At 37.9% G+C, this 19,079-nt stretch overlaps 1 non-coding gene across 1 annotated transcript; it reads left to right on the top strand.

Moving 5' to 3' along the window:
- Window positions 1–17,411: 17,411 nt before the first annotated feature.
- Window positions 17,412–17,576, top strand: LOC118757568 (U1 spliceosomal RNA). The gene has a single exon (XR_004995273.2). It is a non-coding gene; the product is annotated as a U1 spliceosomal RNA (small nuclear RNA).
- Window positions 17,577–19,079: the final 1,503 nt, after the last annotated feature.

The raw sequence follows: 19,079 nt of genomic DNA, 5'->3' as shown, positions 1-19,079 counted from the left end.
GCACCTCAGAGAAAACAGTTCTGTCATGGCACTCTGCAGACTCCACCCAAAATAACTCCAGGCACTCAGACTTAATGGCCAGCACATATTGGCAAGATGAACACTACCGATAACCCAGTTACTCATGACAGCTTGTGTTTTTCTAATCCAAGACACTGATTGAACACAAAAATTAACTTGTACACCTGTACGTAATACATTTTAGAAACCTGCTCTAAGGAGATGAATCAACCAACCAGAATTGCAATGACAGAAGCTAAAAGAAGAGACAGAGGCATTATGAATGTTACTGAAAACTCTCCGGCAAAGGAGCAAAAGCCTCTATCACCCTCAGAGTTAACTGAGGAAGACATTGAGAAAATGGGGGACACAGAACTCAGAAAACTCATTATAAAGCTTCTGAACAACAATGAGAAACACACAATACAGGAGTACAAAGAATTTAAGGAACATGTCACACAGGAAATGAACCAAATGAAAGCTGGTACATCAGAAATGAAGAATACAACGGAGCAAATTAAAAGTACAGTGGAGAGTCTCCAAAATGAAATGAATGAAGCATAAGAAAGAATCTCAGAATTGGAAGATATTTCCTGTCAGCAGGGGGAAACAAACAAAAAGCTGAAAAACAGCTGGATCAAGCAAAAAAAAAAATATATCCAAGAATAAAAAGATACAATTAAAGGGCCCAATATAAGAGTTATGGGAATTCCAGAAGCTGCAGAAAGAGAAACTGAGATTAAAGGTGTATTCAATGAAATAATAAATGAAAACTCCCCTAATCTGGAGAAAGAATTAGGAAACAATATACAGGAGGGTCACAGAGCAGTGTTGATCAAAATAGAATAAGACAGGAATGCTATGGATATTGATAGAATTACAACCATTTGACAAACTTATGAATCAAGACAATTGATAACTATCTGTTATATCATGTGTGTGTCTCTAACTCTGGAATAACTAGGAATATCAGCCATTTTCCTCATATTTCACCGGAAGTGATGGGAATCCGATAACCCTTTGCTGCATCATGTAATCGAGTACAGTGTCTCTGGAATCAGAAGGACGTAAAAGTTGACACATTTGGAACTCCCCTGCTCTCTTTATGAAACTGTTTTACAGCAATCTGCGTGTCCATTGTCACCGACGGCATTCGAACTGAAAACCAGGTCACTGGGATGGTTTTGTACAGGCACGTATGATGATTGGAAAGTCAGAGATCGGAACAGTTTGAATATAGAAAGGTATCCAGAATTACTGCAGAATTTTCTTCTAGATACATTCACCCTCCACTTTCTCATTCTCTAATGAGAATCATCTCTTACACTTTGATGTTTCATTGTGAAGTTTGATTTTTTTTGGGGGGGTAGCATTTTTTGGGTATAATGCTTGAATATAATAAAATACTTGCATTCAAATAGCTAAGTGAGAAGATGAACATTCATAACTGCAATGAGCAAGAAACATAATGAAACTGAGCTGAGTTCTTTGGGTTAGCCTTGGGTTAAAAGCAGGCTTGGTACTGAAAATGCTGCTTGAATTGTGACTGAGCAGAAATATTAGGCAGGGACAATGGCAGGAGAGCAGAGAACATTCCCACTATTCCTGTCTAACACATGAACATAACAACAGGAAATTACTGTTGAACAGGACTTGTAGGTAGAGATGAATCCCTTTTCCTCTCAGGTATAGAAACAATAAAATTTGGATATGCTGCCATCACCTGGGTAACTAGGAAAATTGAATAAGAATTTTAAGTTCATCTTTAGTTTCCCCAAATCTGGCACTTGACCAAAACAGCAGATAACTTTATGTACTTACATTTTTCTTAAAAAAAAAAAAAAATATCAGCAAACAGCTCCAATCCAAGCCAGTCATCTAAACTGCATTGTTCGATGTTATAAAAAAGTTTGGAGTCCCCCAAATACTGTTTCACTGGGGAAAATGTAGCTTATGTTAAAATATTTGCTTAAATTCTTGTGTCTTTCTTATTCCTCATACTAGAGGTTCATATTGATAAGCAGCATGTATTATATATAAGCAAGCACCATTTATTTATGTAACATTATAGTACAAATTAAACTAAAATTAATGCATATCATGGGAATGGCTTCAAAATAATGGAGACAGAATCCAAATAACTGATGCAAAGAGTTCATTTTTCAAATTATTTGCCCGGTTGCCCAAGTATAGTGCATATGTGTCTACAAAAGTCATTAAATACTTTCTCGAAATCTAAAAGAGCCATAGTGACAATAAGAGGTCGGAGAAATAAGAAAGAAAAACAAACAGGAGAAATGTCCAAGAAATTCAGAAGCTACCCAAGGGGAATGCTGGCCAGCTGCTTCTCACATTGGCCAGCAGGTGGTAGCAGTGGGCAGCCACCAAGAACTTGTTTTAAACCAAGAACACACACTTTAGATCACCTTAATTAGCCATTTCTCTGTATGACGCGATGCCAGAATTACAATCTAAATATTAACATCCTCAGCAACACTATATTTTCATTCTGAGAATAGTTTCTTTCAAATATATGTATAGAAACATACAGCATCTGCTGCAAAGGAGGGAGGTTGATATGAGGTAGGAATAGGGTAGTCTTGACAAGGGAGTAAATGGACTGCTCTCCATGTTAGGAGAGGCCACCAGGGGAAGAACAACTTTATATCTCCTATGGCTTTGTGAAACCCTTGCAGGCAGCTTGAGAGCACAGAAGCTATGGTTTGAAAGCAGTATTTCAGGCAATATGCATAAAAGGAGGAACCTCTTGTATGGACATGGCCCCAGTGTGCCAACCTCTGGCCAGAATGAGAACTTCATGATACACTTGAGAAAGCCAGTGATGAAAGGAAGATGAGATGCAAATGCAGAGATAGGCTAATTAGAACCGTTGCTGATGGTGTTCAGGTTGTTCATGTGAGCTGCACAACAGGATTCCTTAAAGCAACGCAAGCCAAATCCTCAGGAGTATGTTGTACATCCCTGTAGTTAAGTTGCCGCGTGGATCCCAAAGTGCAGGCAAAGGCTTGGGGTTGTCATCTTCAGAAATGGTCAGAGGAAAAGATGTGGGGCCAAGCAGGGGAACTAGGAATGCAAGTAGAAACATTCATGATGATCAAAAAGTGTTGGAGGAAACACATACCTTTAAATAAATTTGATCATTTCTCCATTCAACACCCTATTAAGCACTAAATATGTGCAAGTAAATGTAGTTTGGACTGAACTTCAAGGACCATAATGCCAAGAGTTAGTCACTTAGCTGAATGGTGAGAAGTTCAACGGGAAACAATGTAGATGGTGAGCACTGAACAAAATGCTAATTTGAACTTTTCTTGAAGTTTTGATGATAGGAATTACATCATCCCATGGGGCAGGGATTGTTTAGAATTTCATGAGCAGCCCCTACACAGGGCATTCTTAACTGGTCATGAAGGACTGTACCCCTCTCCCTTGGTATGGAGAAAGACTGACTCATGGCCAGGTTCTGCCTTAGTCATAACCAGGTTGACAGAAACATTTCAGGGAAAGGCTACTGTGAAGGTGTCCAGATTGGCCACTGTGGAGTTGCAGGGCAAACAATGGTTCTGGTGTTTTCCTTGAAGAAACGATGGATGGTAATCAAAAGCAATGTACACTCATCACCTTGCCGATATGACACTTGACAAAGGAAACTGAAGCAGTGGGGTGATCTCTCAATACTCCTAACAGACTCCTGTCAATGATGCCAACTTTTGTCCCTCTTACTCATCAACAAGTGATGCCAAATTTGCCATCTGCTATAAGAGTTTTGGCCCTCATCAAGGTTTCAACCTACTGAGGGAGATCAAAGCTTGCTTCTTCCCTGCTCAGCAAATAAGGAGTCTCCCATTCTTCTCCAAGACCAACTCCTCTTTGCATGGCCTTGACTTCACCAGGGGCCTTGCACTACTTGTGTCCTTGACTTGCCCATGACCTTGTGTCTAAAAGTTTGGCTTCCTCCAGGACTTGCTTCTTCCCGTCACTTCTCTCACCTCCAAATTTCCCTTCCTTATTGCTTCCTTCATCTCAACATGTAGGCATAGATATTCAATTTTTAAAAAATATATTTATTTTTATTTTATGAAGGAGAAAGAGAGAGAGAGAGAGAGAGAGAGAGAGAGAGAAAGAGATCCACTCTCCAAATTGCCAAAGCCAGGAGCCAGAAGCTTCTACCAGAAGGGTGGCAGGAACTCAGGTCCTTGGGCCATCTTCTAATGCTTTTTTTTTTTTTCATGTGCAATAGCAGGGAGTAGGATTGAAAGTGGAGCAGTTGAGATACAGAAATGGCCCCCATATGGGATGCCAGCACTGGAGACAACAGTTTGAGCAGCTATGCCACAGCACTGGTACCCAATTTTTTTCCATTCTAAAAATCCTCCAAAGTTTCCTTGACCTTTGCTTTCTATACCTTAATGCAATTTAACAGTCTTCTTATCCAAACTTCTTCAAATGACTATCGATGCTTCCTTACCTTGAGTTTCTCATCTCACATTCTCTCTTCCACACTGTTTAATATGGTTCTTTCTTCCATCTCTTAAATACATCCTCCAAATGACTCAAGGGAAAATTTACCCAATTAGAAAACTGACCTTTTTGTTTATGCTTAAACCTTTCATCTCTTGGGCTAGAGATCATTTCCTAAGCAGGGTGTGTGGCTCTATCTTTATCTCCCTGGCCTCACACTGTTCTGGGTGCTGGTCTATTCCAAGCATTTTCTGGCTCCTGTGTCTCTGTTCCTACTCACTTCTCTGCCTGGAATGCCCTGACCTTTCCCCTATTCAGGCTTTGCTTCAGAATATTTTGTATATTGTTTAAAACAAAACTCACACGTCACTTTATCCAAGAGGTCTTCCCATGTTCCCCAAGTCCTAGCTGAACAACTGAACCCAGACCTATGTCTCTGATATTCCCTACGTGCCTGTCTCAGATGTTCTTACCAGCTGATGTCCCAATGAGCTGTGTATGTGTATCTGATATGTTTATCTTCTTTTGTGTCTGACGGGCCTTCTGGATCAGTAATTCCCTTACTGCAATGAAGAGCAGTTGTGCACTGTCAACTCCAAAAGCTAAGAAAAAATATTAAAGTGAAATAATCGTTTTTAACATTATTCAAAACCTTTTGAACACCTTTTGTTAATGAAATATAGGTATTTATTTCAATGGAATTGCTGTAATAGACAAATTACAAGCTTATTTAATCTTAGAACTGATTATTTAGAAAGTAACAGAATATAGGTTTCTGGAGAAAAAAGAAATTAACTTTGGAAATATAACTAGAGGGAAAAATTATAAAGCAAAGACAGAGACTTAGAATTTAATATTATCATAAAATCCTATGTCTAATGATACATTAATAAGTTTCATAGCCACAATAAAAACTCACATGTCACTAAATTGATTGAAGTATAATATATACGTGGACTAGTAACAAAGTGTCAAATTTAAACACATCAAAAATTATTTCAGTATTTAACAGAGATTATGATGAGATAAAATTATCTAGAAATTTTCTATTAATAATTCCAGCTTTTCAAAAAAAGTGTCAAAAATTGCTTAAATTCAGTGTTTTCAATGAGAGATACAATAATGCTTATGTCAAAAAAAGAGGAGAATGTGGTAGTTTGTTTTAAAACCCAAATTGTTTATAATTATATGGCAAAATTCCCATATGTGACTTGTGAGATATTTATGAAAATAATCATACCCTCTTATGGGTCTTCAACCATCAATCTAGATTTAAAGAAAATCCTTTCTAATGGAATGGGTCATTTGGTGTAGCAATTAAAACACCGTTTGGGGCACATGCCTGCCTTATCAGAGTGGCTGGGTTCTCTGTTTCCAGCTTCTTGTTAAGGCAGCAGGTAATGGTTCAGATTCCTAAGTTCTGGCACCCAGGAGGGAAATCAAAGTTGAGTTCCCACTTCTCCACTTTGGATCGACCCAGCCCCAACTGGGCCGATCATTTTTTTTTGTTTAAGATTTTATTGCTATTGGAAAGCCGGATATACAGAGAGGAGGAGAAACAGAGAGGAAGACCTTCCGTCCGATGATTCACTCCCCAAGTGAGCCGCAACGGCCAGTGCATGCCAATCCAATGCCAGGAACCAGGAACCTCTTCTGGGTCTCCCACGCGGGTGCAGGGTCCCAAAGCTTTGGGCCGACCTCAACTGCTTTCCCAGGCCACAAGCAGGGAGCTGGATGGGAAGTGGAGCTGCCAGGACTAGAACCTGTGCCCATATGGGATCCTGGGGCTTTCAAGGCGAGACTTTAGCTGCTAAGCCACGCCGCCGGGCCCAATCATTTTTTTATAAGCTATACCTGCCTAGTTCTAGATTTAAATTTGAAATTTAATAAGTACATTTTTATAGAGAAGAAAAAAATTATGTGTAGTGCTGGTGCCATGGCACTGTAGGTAAGACCTCCGTCTGTGGCACCAGCATCCCATGTGGGTGCTGGTACATGTCCTGGCTGCTGCACTCCTGATCCAGTTTCTTACTTATGGAAAGCAGTAGAGGATGGCTCAACTCCTTGAGACTCTGCACCCATGTCTAAGACCCAGAGGATGTTACTGGCTCCTGGCTTCAGATCAGTTAACTCTGCTCATTGTAGCCATTTGGAGAGTGAACCAGTCAATAGAAGACATCTCTCTTCTTCTGTCTAACCTGCTTGTCACATAAAAATAAATATAAATTTAAAAAACAATTACATGAAATAATGATGAAATACAGTTCATTTAAAGTGATTTAATAGCTTAGCAATATGAATTTTCTCTTTGTCACCTAACACCTACATGCAATCCAAGGGTAGTTAGGTTACTTCTGCTACGTGACATCATTAATAAAAGAAGTACTCAGATCTCTTTCAAAAATTGGATTGATAACTATTCTGTTAATGGCCATGGTTCTTAGTGTTTGAGAATGGTGAGTAATCCACTCTCTTCTTAGTTTTGATTTCCAAAACTCATATTGAAAATTAATTGCCATTGCAGCAATATCTAAAAATGGAAGATTTAAGGGTAATTGGTTCAAGAAGTCTGTCACGTTATAAAAGGATTAATGACATTGTCAGGGAAATGGGTTAACCATCACATGAGTGGATTGTTGATATGAAGGGATTTTTTTCACCATCTCCACTCTTTTCTCACATGCCTGATTTCTCCCAAGTTTCAGTTCACCCCAGAGGGTACCATCTTGTTCTTGAACATGGCAGTCTTCAAGACCATGAACCTTATAAACTCTTTTTTGTAAGTCCCTCGTCTATGCCATGTGGTTACAGCAGAAAAAAAGCACGAATCAACTGAAAGAGCTCTCTGATGCAAATCAGTGCCAACTAAGAAACAGAATACAGTAGTTCTCAGTTTAGCAATTGATAAAGCCAGATGAGATGTGAGGACAGAGTAGACTGCCAAACAACTTGCTGATTCAAGTTTGTTTTCAAATGATTACTTTAGGCTTCTTTACCTTGAATGGAGCCAGTTGTGGCAAACTGCCTGCAAGAGGGGGGGTTGTGTGTGGTCAATTTAGCTTGCAAAGAAACATCATGTGTGCTTGGAGTTTATAGCTGTATTGACTAGAAAGATCAGTTGTTTTCTACCTCATGAAAAAAAGATAAATGAGACAGACATCCTAATAGTAGAGAAATGATGCAAATCTCGATTTGTAGGCTAACAGTAGTATGATTGTTCCTACTAAATGTGGTATGTGTCCGTAGAGAGTTCCACAGAGCAAATTATCACTGATGCTTAAAGTATCGCGCAGCTTAAAAATTAATTTTAATACTTGATTAAAACAACAGCAATAGCTTAAGCAAGAAGAAAGCTGGTTTTCCTCAAGAAAAAGACACTCTAGATCTACAGCTGTAGGGAAGGTAAAGTCTATCAAGTTTCATGCCTGCATGTCCTTCATCCTCTGCTCCTGGTTTCACACCCTGAGACTGTACTCCCAAATCCAGTCTACCATTGCTAGCCTCCACCGCACCCACATCAGATGCTGGACCTACCAGTTCCTGGACTGTAAAACACCGAAACTGTAAGCCCAAATCAACAGACTTGCTTTCTAATCACCTCCTTTCAGATATTGCAGCTGTAGTAACAAAAATTGCATAAAAGCTTCTCTGAGCTCAGAAGGCTTTCTCGGACTAACCATGCATGCACTCACAATTGAGGAAATTCCATGGATCTCTGAACCTCTCTCAGGAGACAAGCAAGGCATGCTTTTGCCAGGTCTCATTCTCTTTGGCACATTACATTAAGTACCATCTTGGTCATTTACCGGTTTAGGAAGCTATCTGAACATTAACTTCACTTGGCATCCAGAATTCCCATGAAAGCCTCCAACATGAGGAAGAACACAGAAAGGTTAACCTTGCCTGTGTGATGCTGGCCAGTGTCTAGTTCATGATTCTAAGGATCACTGGCCATTCTGTGGGTGACTGTTATTGCTTTTCCATAGCTCAATCTCTTCACTAATAGGTAGGTGGCAGATTTGGGTAAGATTAAGATATTTAAGTTATAACCTTAGTGCTACCAACCAGTGATACACCTTGGATAGATTTCTTAATTTCCTAAAGCCCATTTACTATTCTAAAAACTGGACTTTAATTACCTTTAATCAGGCCCGGTGTGGTGGCTCAATTGTCTAAATTGAGCAAATTCTGGGATCTCATATGGGTACTATTCATGTCCGGCTGCTCCATTTGCCATCCAACTCCCTGCTTATTGCCTGGGACAGCAGCAGAAGAATGCCTAGCACCTTGGGACACTGCACCTACACGGGAGACCCAGAAGAAGCTCCTGGCTTTGACTTGGCCCAGCTCCAATCATTTTGGGAGTGGACCGATGGATGGAAGAGCTTTCTCTCTGTCTCTTCTCCTCTCTGTAAATCTGCGTTTCCAGTACAAATAAGTAAAAATTAAAAAAAAATCTAATCAGTTAAGCAGAAAATTTCCATCATTTTAAGCAATAATTTTTGAGAATTCACTCCTGAAGAAACAAGGCCTTATTCTTAATGCTTCTAATGGAGATTTTATCAGACCCCCCATTATTCTTGCCTAGCTTGTAGTTACAATTCTACCTCTTGCTGAAGATTCACTTATTGAATTAATGGAGTGTCACAGGGATAAGACTAACACACATGACATGATATTACCGATTCAGTCATCCCTGCAGTGAACGTCTTTATGCTAGACTCTCTTCTGATACGCTGCACGAGAATTGCAGATTCTGACCAAAGTAGTAGCCTATCTATCTGAGAGACCCCAAGCAAACCTGGCTTACCTTGTCATTACAAAAGAACAATGGTTTCCATCACTGACCCAAAAAGGGAAGGCCAAGAGCACTGTGGAACCAGAGGTCCAGATATGAGTTGGACTCCGACTACTTAGCCTCACTTGTACTCTGCAGGATTGGCCACCTTTCCTGGGAGAGCTCAGGAATTAGTCCCTTGCTCTGCACATTACAAAATGAGGTTTTACTTTTCTTTCACCATTCTATTGTCAGAATCGGCTTGTTGTGAATTAGATATGACAGCCAGGTTTTTTTATGTTGTGTAACATTGCAGACTATCTAAGAGTATTATGTTTTTGCACTGCTGCATTTAGAACAGGTATTCTTTGCTTTAAAATAAGCAGATGTAGCACTGTGAATAACATGGATTTGTTAATCCTATTTATAAACTTCCATGCAGCAATGGCTACCATTTATTCACATGTAAAGTAGTAAAGAATGCTTTGATTGCAAGCCTTAACACAAGTTGAAACATTGAATCTTCAAAAGAAAAATTTTCAGAGTATTCCATGAGCACACAGTTGAAGAAATGTGATAATTTATTCTAATGTTTCCTTAATTTTAGAATTCTTGTTCCATGTCAAGAAATTCTTGGAGACAGAAAATTCTCTCATTGGGAAAGAACAAGCAGTTCTGTACAGTAGGGAATAAAGTTTGATAAACTTAGAAAAAAGTTGAAAAATAAATTGCAAAATAACTCACCCAAAGAAGTCATTTTTGAATGAATTGGTCTAGGTAATCTCATATTAGTGGGCAAAGAAAAAGTATATATGTATATATTATGTAACAGTGCATAGGGATAAAAAATATTAAGTAGACTTTAGGGAAGTTTTAAGGTCAAATCTGGTTTGATACTGGTATTTTTAAAGAACTTTTATTTCTGTTGGAAAGAGATTTACAATGAAAAGGATAGAAAGATTTTCCATCTGTTGGTTCATCCCTAAATGGCTGCAATAGACAGAACTAAGCTGATTTGAATCCCTGAGCCAGGAGCTTCCTCTGGGTTGCCCATGGTGCAGGTGCCCAAGCTTTCGGGCCATTTTTTACTGCTTTCCCAAGCCACTGGCAAGGAGCTGGATGGGAAGTGGAGCAGCCAGGACACAAACCAGCACCCATATGGTATCCTGCTGCTTGCAGTAAAGAGGATTAGCCAATTAAACCATCACATTGGGCCCCCAATATTGGTAATTTCACATGATTTATCCAAATAGTCGATCCTATTTGATAATGTTGATCCCTTTTGAACTGATACAGAACTGTTAGTTCTACCTGAATGTGTTGCAAGGGTGGGAATGACATGGCAGTATCATCATCTTTAATACTGTTCTGTCCTTAGCAATGAGATTGTGAGAAGTGTTAGGCTGAGCTTTTGCTTGAAAAGGGATTTTGATTGTCTAAGGAAATATCAACATCTAAGAAAAGGACAAAACACATTCAAAATCAAATATGATATTTCAAGTGAGCAATCCAGTGTAGAGGAAAATAGATTTTTAAAATTGATTCTAGGATAATGGTTATAATAATTTCTAAAAAAACATTTTCATACAGATGAGCACATTTTAATAGGATTTAAAAGTAAGCACCAAATATAGAATTTACTTCAGAAAAAATCATATCCAAATGTTATCTGTTTACTTAGTTCTTTATGTTTTAGAGCTCAAAGCAATAATGATCAGTCATCCATAATTTCAGATCTCTAAATTGACGTATTTCCTCCAAGGATCCAAGATAATTGGAATTTTACTGTTTAATTATTAACTTGCTCAGTGTGAGATTAATAAATTCTATTGATTACTATTTAAATGACTGATATAAGATACACTTCCATTTATCTGGCTAATCTCTTTTGGGGAAAATGTGATATATGAGAACTTTTATTTTAAATATTGGCAGGTCATAGGCTACATAGATAAAGGGATATGTAATAACATAATTGTCCTTGCTTTGTAGAAGTTCTGAGGTTTCTTTTTCTATTCATACGCTTAGTGACAAAATGGCAAATATGACATCTATGCAGGATCATTGTGAAACTTTTGCTGAATGTTTAAATAAAATAATTGTGATTAGTCATGTGATTGAGGGTGAAATTGTTAATGAGAAAGCCCAGGGGGTGGATCAATGATCCCATTCAGGATGCCAACGAGAGACTGTTGACTGTAAAGCAGGCTTCCAGCTCTGCCCACAGTTCACCTCTTCTCTATGGCCACTACTCAACTGCACGTTAGGTAGTGGGGTGGAGACTGACACTGAGTAGAGCTTTGAGGTGACACAGTCACCAAGACACTCCCATCCCTAGCACCCTGGGAGGAGAACACTAGGGCACCATGGCTCAGGGACAAAATGTTTCACACAGAACTAAGACAATCCTTGAAATCTGGTCTTTGCTGAGCCAATTGAAATGAAGTCTATGAAAGCAGCAACCTTCCTAGGGCACATTTAACACAATACAGAACAGTGTAAGATAAACCAAAAGGCATTCACATGGCCCGAATAGCACGGGAAAGGTTTAAACCGCACATTCCTCAAGCACATCTACTGCCATGGGTTGAATCATGTCTCTACAAAATTTGCAGTGTGGAGTCTTGACTTCAACGACCTCATAAGGTGGTTTGTTTGGAAACAGGATCGTTGTAGGTGGAACTTGTCAAGATGAGGTCATATTTTAGTAGATTAGGCCCTTAAACCAATATGACCAGTGTCCTTTGAGAAGAAACCTGGGCTTAGAGACACACAAGGAGAACAGCACATGATAAGGAAGACAGAAACTGGGGTTATGTTTCTTCAAGGCAAGAGTCACCACACAGTACCATCAAGCCATTAGGAGTCAGAAGAGGAGTAGTGAACAGATTTTTCCACTGCAACCTTCCGAATGAACTAATAGGATCAACACCTTAACTTTGGACTTGGAACCTTCAGAATCATCAGACAACAAATTTCTGCTTTTGAAACCTCCCCATATGTAGTATTTTGTACTGATCTTCTTGGAAAACTATATCTTCTTTTTCCCAGCTTCTTATGACAAATTGGAATTGAATTTTCCTAATGAAGATTTGAAAATGAATTACTGGAATGCACACTACTGTATAGTATCTAAATAACATATTCACAGGATGTTGAGTGAAAAGGATGAGAAAAAAGGTAGGAAAAAATATTAATTAATTTTAATTGCTTTATTTCTACACATCTATCTGCATATTCATAAAGCTACCTAATTCTCTTTTATACTTAAGTTCACTGTGCTGAGATTTCTTTATCAATTTCAGTTTTGTCAGTCATTTGCAACTTCTTCTTGCTTTTGCTGTAGTACATTATAAGCTAGTTGGAAGGCAGGAAAATTAAATGGCACCTGTAATGGAGGAATACTTTGGCCACAATCTTGCTGGGGGCATCACATGTCAAAGCCAGGAAATTAAACAACAATCTCTTGAGCAACTCCATATAGAGGGCTCTGTATGAGGCATTTGGGCACAATGCAAATGTTAATAATTAATGTCTGAATTGAACTCTACAGAAGTACATAAATCACTTTTATAGATTTTCATTATCAATATCATGGATGGAAAGAAAGTTATGAATTATGACGCCAAATCATGGACCTTTATGAATTTATGATAGATTCCTTGATTCCAAGGCCTGGAAAAACTCAACTAACTACTGGACTTCTTTTGAACTTTTGGACTTCCTTTTTTTTTTTAAAGATTTATTTATTTATTATTGGAAAGGCAGATATAAAGAGAGGACAGAGAGGAAGATTTTCCATCCGATGGTTCAATCCTGAAGCAGCCACAACTGCTGGAACTGAGCCAATCTGAAGCTAGGAGCCAGGAGCTTCCTCCAGGTCTCCCACACGGATGCAGGGCTCCAAGACCTTGGGCCATCATCGATTACTTTCCCAGACCACAAACAGGGATCTGGAACTGGAAATGGGGCTGCTGGGATTGGGACCGGTGCACATATGGGATCCCAGCATGTGCAAGGTGAGGACTTTAGCCATTAGGTCATCGGGCAGGGTCTGGAGGTATCCATTCTTTTTGTGTCCTCACTTGCTAGGCATTTACAGGAGTGAAGCCCTATTACCTATGTTTGGTAAAAGACTGTTTATTATAACAAGTGATTGGAATAAATCATATAAATATACATTTTCCACTTTTAAGGACAAATTTATCATAAGTCAGAAATGTATGTTATTTATCACTTGTGAGAATATTATACTAGGATTTTTATTTGTAGATTTAAAGATAATTTTATTTTAGAATCAACAATAATTATTGGCTGATTTGGTGCTAATTTTTTGTGACTTTCTGGAAAATGCTTTGTGAAACACTTCATATGCGGAATTCATTCTTGTAAGACCACTGCTAATGAAAGTTTCCCACTTATGCTGCTTTGGCCTTCCGGATAAAAGGAACTCATCTCTTTGTTTGAGGATGACCCTCCGAAGACTGTGGCTTTTCAAACCTCATCATTTAACTACAATTAGAAGTGACTTCCTGGCTTATATGCCAATGAAACTACTTTAGGAAATAATTTGTTTTATGGGTGGGATAGAAAGAGCTGCCAAAGTAATCATGGAGTGTAAGAAGCAGATGGTAAGATTCCAGTGGAAAGAAGATTATGAAATCTGAATCCACTCATTAGAATCCCATATTTTTTAGTAAATGGATTATCATAGAGAGCTTTCAAATTAATGGAAAATCCTTAAATTTGATGTATCTGTAATTAACTTTGTATAAACTGAAAAGCACCTCTACGTTCTGCATTCCATCACCAGGATCAATCTAGTTCATATTTTTCATCTTTATGAAACTTTTGAGACTGATGTGAAGTGGCTTTATGAACACACAAATTATTTTAGCCTTGGAAAAATATAAAGAGCCATTGGAGATTCATGCATTTTAAATCATTAAAATGGATGTCTGTCTTGGAATATAGTAACTAGATCAATACTAACAACTGAAAAACAGCCCAACTCATTCTCTCCCCAAACATTTTTTCATGTTTTGTGAGGCTTTCTTATGAATTGATTTATTTTGCTTTATAAAATACTTTTATCCATTCCAGAAATATTTATTGCTGATTTAATATGGAATAAAGGTCAAATTCCTATTATAACCCGGAAATAATTTTTAAAATATTTATTTATTTATTTGAATGACAGAGTTTCAGACAGAGTAGGGAAGACAAAAGAGAGATGTCTTCCATTTACTGGTTCATTCCGCAAATGACTGCAGTGGCCAAGGTTAGGCTAGGAGCTTCTTCTGGGTCTCTCACATGGATGTAGAGGCCTGAATACTTGAGAAACCATCTGCTGCTTTTCCAGGCCATTTGCAGGAAGCTTGATTGGATGTTGAGTAGGGCAGACATGAACTGATACCAAAATGATATTTCAGTTTTGTAGGTGGCAGCCTTACCTGCTACCATACAACACTGGCCTTTCTGCTGTTTTTTTCAAAGGATATTTTCAATGTTTATAGGACTCTAAGTCAGTATATCTCCCACTTGCCCCCTACTGCTTAAGCACTGGAAAGAACACATCCAATAGACTGCTGGATTTACTCTTTTGGGTGTGAATACAGTAGTTCTTACAGTAATCAACAGTGCACAATTTGTCGTTTTTTAACAGCTATTTTTAAAAAATCCCTGTTTACATTTTGCTTTTATACTTTCAGGCCACTCTAATACAGTTTTATTTGTAGGTATCCTGTATAGGGTTCACTGAGTCTCATTTATCTAAGAACTGAATATGGTGTTTTTTTGCTTTTTAAAAATTCATGCCAAACATCTCTTCAAATATTTCAGTGTCCTCAAATGCTGCTTTCTTGTGGAACTTCAGTTACCTGTGAATCAGGCTACTTGAATTATCCCACAAATTTCTAATGACACATTCTATTTTTTAAGTCTTTTATCCTTATGCCTTAGTTTGTTTAATTTTTATATATTTAGTTTAGAATTTAGGAAGTCTTTATTTTGCTGTGTTAAACTTACTTACTTACCTACTTACTTAAACTTACTTTAGTTCAATAAATTCTTGATTTTAGATAGTCAATTTTTTTATTCCTCAAAATTTTATTGTTTTAAAATATTAATTTCTTTGCAATAGTTTTCCATGTTTAAGTTTCCTTTCTAAATTTTTTAATAAACTCAAAATGTTTTTGAATATGTTTTTGACAATTTTAAAATCTAAATCAATTTGCTTGTCATTTAAAAATCATATAATGTATGTGACAAAATTACACTATTTTAAAACATACCATTCAATGGTTATTACTATAGTAACAATGTAGTGCAATCATCAACCATCTGATTCTGAATTTTCATAACTCCCCAGAAAAGTTTTTCTTTCTTTTTTTAAAAAAAGACTTCTATTGGGCCCGGTGGCATGGCCTAGCGGCTAAAGTCCTCGCCCTGAACGCCCTGGGATCCCATATGGGTGCCGGTTCTAATCCTGGCAGTTCCACTTCCCATCCAGCTCCCTGCTTGTGGCCTGGGAAAGCAGTTGAGGACGGCCCAGTGCCTTGGGACCCTGCACCTGCGTGGGAGACCTGGAAGAGGTTCCTGGTTCCTGGCTTTGGATCGGCGGAGCACCGACCGTTGCGCTCACTTGGGGAATGAATCATTGGATGGAAGATCTTCCTCTCTGTCTCTCCTCCTCTATGTATATCCGGCCTTTCCAATAAAAGTAAATAAATCTTAAAAAAAAAAAAGATTTCTATTTTTATTGGAAAAACAGATTTACAGAGAAAGATCTTCTTCCCAAGTGGCTGTAAAGGCTGGAACTGAACTGATTCATATTTTCAACTCATCCTTCTTATGTAATGGAAACATTTTTCATGGAAATTAAACAATGCTAACACTGTCAATTAGATTGTCTCAAAATGTTTACCCATAATCTATGGTATAATGTTCTTAAGTGTTTAAATTTCCCAGACTATTTCAGTTGGTACTGTGTTATTACCATTGTTATTCAAGATTACTCTTTCTTGACTTCTTCGATAAAAGAGCAGAGGATGTGGAAGCTAAGTATGACAATTATGTTCCAGAAACTGGTGGAAATGCTTATTTTCTAAAATGGAAACTACAAATCATTTTACTTCTCATGAAAGGACTATCATTGATGCAGAGATCAATAGTGCTATCAATGTTCTAATATTTTTTATACATATGTCCTTATCTGGATAAAATGTATGATGTACATACACAACACCCCATAAAATAAATATTTTTTATTATGATCTTATTATTGTATTACTTATTGTATATTTTCAAAGTATACATTTTAGAATCTACACTTATTGGTTTTTCAATTATAGTTGTTCATTGACTGTTAAACATGGAAAATGAAGCCAAAATTATTTTTCATCTTATTACTGCATGAAAAATTATGCTTCCCAAAACTTTAATTTATAATCTTCCATGTATAATTAGATGTTACTAAAAGCTAAACCTTTTTTCCTTTTTAAAATATTTCTTTAGGTTTATTGGAAAGACAGATTTACATAGAGAAACAGAGCCAAAGAAAGATCTTCCATTCTCTAGTTCACCGCCCAAGTGGCTGCAACAGCCAGAGCTGAGCTGATCCAAAGTTAGGAGCTTCTTCCCAGTGGGTGCAGGGTCTCAAGGCTTTGGGCCATCCTTTACTGCTTTCCTAGGTCACTGGCACTTGCAGGGTTGAGGATTAGCCAATTGAGCCCAAAGCCAAACTTTAAATGTGCAATGACCATTTTGGGTTTCTGTGCAAACTTCTTAGGCTCACAGAAACTATGAAAGTTCTATTTTTATTTGTTAACTTTTCTACATAGCAGCTAATTATTTAATACCAAATTCCACTTTAGGTATTTAGTGTTTTCCTTACGTTCAACAGCTTTGGAAATTCCATCAATTTTGTCCTCTTGGGTAGTTCTCTCTCAGAACTTTTTGATTGTCTAGGTCTACACAGCTTGCTGCTGAATCATGCTGTACCATGTCAGCCTTCAGCAGCATCCCAGTGACTGCACTTCCCAGGGCTGCCAGCTCTTCCTTTTCTCTGCTACCTTGGTAGCACTGATACTCTGTGGAAAGAAACATTTTTTTAGCTTTTTTTTTGTTGTTGTTGCTTAGAAATGCGAGAGGTAGGCTTACCTGGCAGAGGGAGATACCATGATTTCAGAGGTAGTTTTTCCAGGGTGGGGCTTATCCATTACACTCCAGATGGGTTGAGCCCTGCGTTTTCCCCGACTGTGGGAAACTCAACTGTATAATTTATGGTAGTAAGAGGCTGCATTCGTGTGCCCCCCTAAGTGTATATACTTACATACATACATATACACACACTCATAGGTGTAGATCTATACATGTACACACACCTATATATATGTATAACAGGTAGCCTATTGAGTGCTTGATATTTGTTCTATTGATAAGTTGTTATGGAAACAAAACTTTTAATTTGAATAAAAACTTTCAGAATTTTGAAGACTTTGATATTCATATATTCTGTTTCACTATTGCTGTTGAGAAAACTCTTTTAAGTTTTCCAATCACTTCTTCCCCCTTTTAAAAAAATATTATTTATTCTTATCCTAAAGTAAGATATACACAGAGGAGAAGAGACAGAGAGGAAGATCTTCCGTCTAATGATTCACTCCCCAAGTGGTCACAACAGTCAGAATTGAGCTGATCTGAAGCCAAGATCCAGGAGCTCCTTCTGGGTCTCTCACACAGGCACAGGGTCCCAAGGTTTTAGGCCATGCTCAACTGCTTTCCCAGGTCATGAGCAGGAAGCTGGATGGGAAACAGGGATGCCGGGGTTAGAACCGGTGCCCAGAAGGGATCCAGGTGCATGAAAGGTGAAGACTTTAGCCACTAGGCTATTGCACTGGGCCCCACTTCTTCCCTTTTTATAAAAAAGCATTCTTGTTTTCCTTGGAAAGTTTCTCCTTTTCCTATATTATATAGGGAAGTTTTCTAGATCTTTCCATCTACAAGCATATACTTCCGATCTAATAAATTTTCTCAAATTATTTTAATGACTTTCTTCCTTCCATTTTCCTTTCCTTTCTTCTTGAAGTCCAGACAGTTTGATATCTACTTCATTCACTTGCTGCTTCTTGTCTATTCCTCTGCAGTACTATTAAAAAATACACCATCTTCATTTAGAACATCTGTTTTTTTTAATTTCTGACATTTTATCACATATTATTTCTAAGAATTTTCTTCAGAATATTTGTGTACCATAGATACCACATCTTCTTTTCAATCTTCGACAGAATTAATGTTGGTCTGATTTTATAAATATTTCCTTACTACTGTCTTATCTTCTCAGAATATCTGCTGCTTCTAACTAATATTTCATGTTGTAATACATTCCTAAGTGCTTTATGACTGGTTGCCCACTCATATTGAAGCACAGAACCCTGAATATACTGGCTGCAGCTGAACAGATGCTGTGGGACTTGCTGACTATGAGTTCATTAAAACAGCAAAGTGTTGGAGCACATTTTGTTTGTGAATATCCTTGTTAGTATCCGTTTTTTTTTTTTTTTTTTGAGCTAGTCAGATTCCTCAGAAACCTTTACCAATGCATCCACGCACACCCCATGACTGTTTATGTTAGCACATAGCTTTGCTATTCACAGGAAGTTTCCCCCCTCCCAAGCCGAAATAAATTGCCCTATTTAAGACTAAGACCAATTGAGTGGGTAGATGGTGGTAACTTAATGGTGGCTAAGAATACAAATGTCTGACCCATTTACCTCAGTATGGAACAATTCCAAAGGCAACAACACATTTGTTTATAAGA

The sequence above is a fragment of the Ochotona princeps genome, chromosome 9 (genome assembly GCF_030435755.1).
Source record: "Ochotona princeps isolate mOchPri1 chromosome 9, mOchPri1.hap1, whole genome shotgun sequence".
Taxonomy (NCBI): domain Eukaryota; kingdom Metazoa; phylum Chordata; class Mammalia; order Lagomorpha; family Ochotonidae; genus Ochotona; species Ochotona princeps.
This window is presented reverse-complemented; position numbering and strand designations above follow the sequence as displayed.